This window comes from Lytechinus pictus, chromosome 11, assembly GCF_037042905.1.
Source record: "Lytechinus pictus isolate F3 Inbred chromosome 11, Lp3.0, whole genome shotgun sequence".
Lineage (NCBI taxonomy): Eukaryota > Metazoa > Echinodermata > Echinoidea > Temnopleuroida > Toxopneustidae > Lytechinus > Lytechinus pictus.
In genome coordinates, this window is record NC_087255.1 from 18,632,809 (window position 1) to 18,638,808 (window position 6,000).

The following is a 6,000-nucleotide window of genomic DNA, read 5'->3' on the forward strand; positions in this document are numbered from 1 at the left end:
TGACTCATGATATCACAATGGTTTCTTGCCATATATACATTTCCTAAACTTCTTTTTTTTCTGGTGAAATGTTTTCTGCCTCTCTAGAGAACACTCAAAGTGCATTGAGTCTTGAAACTACTGTGTAATGTGACCTAGAATGTTACAGCCCACATGTTTCAAATAGTCAGCGTGTCGAGGATCACTTCGATCATTCACTCTTTCTACAGTCAAGTCTTGATTTTAAATGGATGGAAGAAATCAAAGAGTAAAACAGAACTATAAGTACCGTAACTAAAATATGAAATGCACAGTTTATATAGGCTACTGATGTAAGCCCCACCTCCCCCGTGCATCTATTCCACGGTCAGATGTGACTAGATGGAAGTCTTGTATAATGCTTGCTGATGTAGGCCTGTATTTTGGCAAAAATTTGTAGCTGAAACAAAATTCCTATTAATATTATTATCTATATATGCAGTTGCAGCAGCAGCAACAAGAGCAGCAGTGTAGCAGTAGTACTTGAGATTAGTTGTCAAACTTGGTAATTGATTGATGTCGAAGTACAGGACATGCATGTGTTGGTGGAATAGACAATAGCTTGAGTATTGTTTGAATCTGTAGTATTTTGAAAACAGATTAATAATATCTGAAATCTATTCCTTAAGGCCTGAAGGGTGTAACCTATCAAATCCTCTTCTCTCTCTCTCTCATGATGAGTACACAGCGGCGTAACAGGGGGGGCAAGAGCCAAAAATTTCCCGGTCATATCATGGAACAGGCAATGGCGTCATAAGGCAAAAAATTTGAGGGGGCGATATGGCGTATCGGGCAAATATATATATATAAGCGAGCGAGCGAAGCAAGCGAGCAAATCTTTTTGACATTTTTATTGCAAAAATCCAATTTTGTGATAGATTTTGACATAATGTTAAAAAGATGATATCATATTTCACCCTCCTCTCTTTCCTTTTTTCTCTCTTTTTTTGTACGCCACGGTGAACAGGATTTTTGTTATGATTGTCAGCATCAGGGCGAAGCTCTATATGCTCGAGGGGGCCGAGTATGGCGCTTCTGGCAAGAAGTAGCTTAATATAGGTCCCGAGCGAGCGAAGCGAGCGAGATAAAAAAAAAAAACCTTTTCATGAGAATCTAACATGAAGATAGATTTTAACGTGATATTCAGAAAAATATAATACACTTTCCTTTCTTTCCTCTTTTTTTTTGTTTGGTTGTAGAACTTTTGGGGGCCATGGTCCAACTCATCCATATAACAGTGCTTTATGGGTGAGGTCCAGGGCAGAGCCCCGGAACCTCTTGATATCAAAGCCATTTTAAACCTTACAGATGGCCACTTGTTTTAATCAAATTGCGTGTATATTTATATAGCTTTAACACAACACATAAATTCAATGCAGTTGTGTATCGTAATCATCCAAATATTGTGAGAGGCACACCATAGCAAATGTGGGAAAATTTGTAAAAAGTCGCCAGCGAGCGAAGCGAGCCAGAAAAAAAATGGCCTGTTAAAATGAAATTCTAATTTTGTGATAGATTTTTACATCATTATAGCAAATATCATGTCATATATTTTTTTTAATTCATCTCATTTCGCTGCCTCCTTTATTTTCTTTTATTTCCCCTTGGCTGTGGAACCACCCCCCGGTACGCCAGTGCTTCAACGTAAAGCTTAATGCAGGAAGGGTCCATATAGGGGCCCGTCATAGAACCCATAAAAGGTTACAGATGAAGAGCCTCCACAGCACGGGGTCTTGACTCTAGGACAGAGCCTTTGGAGATTTAGCAAGTTTATGATAGACTTTCGTACATTATGCTATATACCATCCATTTTTCTTCCCGCTCGTTATAGTGTATAGTGTGAGTTATCTTGTCCCTATTCTTTACTTTCCAATTTAGATTTGGCTAATTCCATTCTGCCTTTTTTTCCCGCTTTTGTTTGCCTTTTTGTCATCTTTAATTTATTTCCCTGTCTTACTAATCATGCTAATGTATTATATCGGGGCGAATTGTGTGTGTATTTGAGTTTTGTCAGACGTGTATCAATCAGATATGATTATTTACGTCTGGGACCGACCTTTAACGTCACCATCCGAAAGACGTGACCAGGGCTCGAACCTCGAACCTCTGCATCAATTTGTAACTTCCCCAAAGCTTGGATTACAGGCGCACGCCACCACGCCCAGTTTGTTCTTTCTCACTTGTTCTTTTTCCTTCCTTTTCCCGTTATCTTTCCGTTTTCCCTTTTTTATGTTTTTTCTTAGTTTTCTTTTCCCTTTTCCTTTCCCCTTCCCTTTCCCCTTTCCCTTTTTTCTTTTCTTTCCTTTCCCTTTCCCTTTCTTTCTCCCTTTTTTTTATTTTTCCCGTTTTTTTTTTTATTTTCCCGGTGAGCTCCGCCAGGGGGGGCAGCTTGCCCCCCCGCCTGTTACGCCACTGTGAGTACAGTACTTGCCCTTTTTAGAGGTGAGAGATAAGGTGATAGTAATGGCAAAACTGATGGGTGTAAATTTACCTTGGCAACAGTATAGGGTCTGTATTTTGGATATAGAAAAAGATTACAGGTGTATTCCAAATAGTAACCTGAAACGTACCCAAAGTACAAAAGTGGCTCTGTTATTGGTGGACCAACCAAAGTCACCTGATTCATTCTTCCGATGACCTGAAGATTATCTTCCTCACCAAGGACATGCAATAAGATACCACTGATCCAATGTCATTAATACACAGTCCATCAACCTTTAAGTCCCATTTACATTGCAGAAATGTAGTGTTTAGCAATGGAATATTAAAATGGTGCAGTGTCATTAATACAGTCCATCAACCTTTTAGCCCCATTTACATTGCAGAAATGTAGCATATAAAAATTGAATATATTGAAATGGTGCACCAATGATCCAATGTCATTATTAATACACAGTCCATCAACCTTTTAGCCCCATTTACATTGCAAAAATATAGCGTATAGCAATGGTATAATAAAGTGGTGCATGCATGGTTGTTTCTGAATTGAATTTTACTTTGTTTAAACTTTAATTTTGCTTTGTTTTGTTTGAGATTTGTTTGGAAAGGGACATTAACACAGAGCCTAGCTCTCATCCAAAGTGTTTTTTTTATTGAAGACTGAAAACTTTGTAACGCTTAATTTGAGCATTTATTGATTTTCACTATCAGACTGTAAATATGTATAATATCAAATCATTCAATATTTCTTTGAAATAATGACTGTAGGTCTACATGTGTGCCATATTGCTACTGGATATTTCTATTATTTTTGCTTGAACAGAGAATATGTATGTTACTAGTAAACATTTAAGAATATATATTTATCTTTACTTCATTATGAACCCAAACCATTTATCACTAAAAACATCTACCCTCTTTTCAAACAAATTAAGAGAGGAATGATTGTTGCTAGAGTAAACTTATCCCTAATCAGTCATTTAATATTATTTTCATATTTTTGTTTTTAAGACAATAAAATTTCAGGTGTCAATGAGTGGACTTCATCACTGGTATCCCCCCCCCCCTGTCCCTCATCTTTGGTGCATCTCTGTGACCTTTCTTGACCCCGACAGTCCCTATCCCAGGTGCCCTTTGGTGTCATTGACCCAGATATGAAGGGCGGACATCAGATTTTGGTTCTCTGTCCGCCCACTCCAACATCGCTAGGTTCAGTTATTTCATACCTGCAAACTATTGTGTTCATTCATCTTGATGATGTTCTGTTTGATTTATGATTTAATGCTCCTATAATATTTCTGTTTAAAACCAACTACTGAACTTTTCACATTTTGAATATCAGTGGTAAACATTCAAGAGGAATTAGGATGTGATGATGAATAGGCTTACTTTGCAAAGTACGTCAAGTTGAAGTATTCATAGATTTATTTATGTAGGCTTATATTGAAGAGCAGGCCTTAATGGAACTTTCACACTCTTTAAGATCATAACATAACTAGGATTTTTTCAGTGTGAATTAAAAGTAATTGTGATGTATCTGTGAAAAAATGATCATAAGTTAATAGAAAGGTCTACCTTTCAAATTTAAATAACTTTTATAGAGATGCTTAGCCACTGTTCTCAGCTACTTTCTTAAACTAGTTCAGTGGATACCGGTTAAGTAAAAACCAGTTTGTAAAAGTTTGTGTAATTTACAGGTAATTTGGCGTTTGGGTTGGTGTGAAAGCTTCAGTTTGGGGATACATATCTTGAGACTGAGCAGCCATTTTCATTGTTGCGTTCTCCAGGGAGATGTCTCTTACTGACATCTTCAGTGCACACCTGTAGTCATGGCATAATAATAAATGCAAGTCAGTCATCCCATAGTCTTAGCTGTGATCCTGGAGACACATATCTCTTGTAAAACAGTCATTCTTTTTTGTTTCGTGGAATAGATTTACCATCAGAATACATTCTCATAATTAGCATTTAATCATTTCAGAATTAATATAATGAATTTTCTCTACAGTATTAGAAATATTGGCAGAAGCATAAGGAAAAAATTTATGAAGAAACCAAGTGAATGAATAAGCCCTTTTGATGGTCGTGCTCAAGGAATGTATTTACTTAATTTATGTATTATTGTGATGTTAATTGTATGCAGTTTTTATCAAACCGAGAAAATGTAACTCAGTTGGAGTTTGGGTTTGGGAATGTCCTAACGTATGTTGAAACAATGTTACGTCATCATCAAAGAACATTCCTTACGCAGAAACGTGTAGGTGGGTCTGAAAACTGCAGACCAGTCTCCATTTCAGAGCGGTGGCTCATCTTTCTTCCACAGATAGAAAACTATTTGAGAGGTCAAAGGTCGATTTTGAGAGGTCAAAGGTCAGGAAATTGGAGCCGATATTGGAGCTTCGGATGAAGAAGCTTGGTCACGCAATTTTCTCATTTTATTCCAAGGATGGGGGGAAAAAAGAAGGAAAATGAGACAAGCCGTTATCTGTGTGTTATCTCCTGAAATGTGTCTGGAGACGATGACAAAGAATGTTCAGTGAAAAACATCTTTTAGATGATTCATTGGATATTGAATTGCTGGTAAACAGAATCATTTAGGGTTTTGTTCACAAATGAATTCTAAGAAGGGGGTTTGACCTTTCTGAAACGGATCTGTCTGACATGTATGTCAAGTAAGCTTTGCAGAGTATTGAACTTTATTATATGTTTGATTTGTGTAAATAACACTGGATTATGATTAATTAATGAATATGTTCACATTTATCCTTACTACAACAATAGCAGTGCTTTTTCAATTGAAATGTGATCTTTCAATTTTTTCCTTAATACTTCCCCATCAATATTAGTTATGTCCTCCCAAATTTCTTGGTTTATAATTAGGACTTATACAAAAATTAACTGAACAATTTCATTTTTAAATTGTGTTCCTTAAAGGTAAATTCCAGTTTCGGGAACGATCTCAAAATGACTTTTTACAGAATTTAATATAATGATCACCAAAGTGTCTGTTTGTATGAATAAAAAATATGTGCCAAAGGATTCTGGAAGAAATTGTGTAATTGCTGAGAAATAAGCAAAATAAGCGCGGATTCGGTCACTTCCGTCGGGTCTTTATTCCAACAATAATAATACACTGTCCCACGTGTGCCTATCTGTGTTCGCGATCTTCAGTGTGATCGTTTTTTTAGCTAGATATTATGATTTCACAAAGTTCAGTTTATGTAACTATACCAGATCTAGATCCACGATGATATATCAATACTTTACCTTGGTTTTACAGACTTTCTCACGAAATCAGTGTTTTACTGCAACTACGTTCATTTAGCTTTAAAGCTATAATTATGTTTTATCTGATATTTGACATGACATATCTATTAAAAATACCCAGAGTGTAATTTTCCAATGGTACATGCCTATTGTTAAAAAACGAGACCTACATTATAGTACATGTACTTAATGTGCTCTTGCAATTGAAATATGTGGTGAATCTTAGAAAGTAATTGGAAATTATATGACTTTATTTAGGTAAAGAAGCTGGCAACA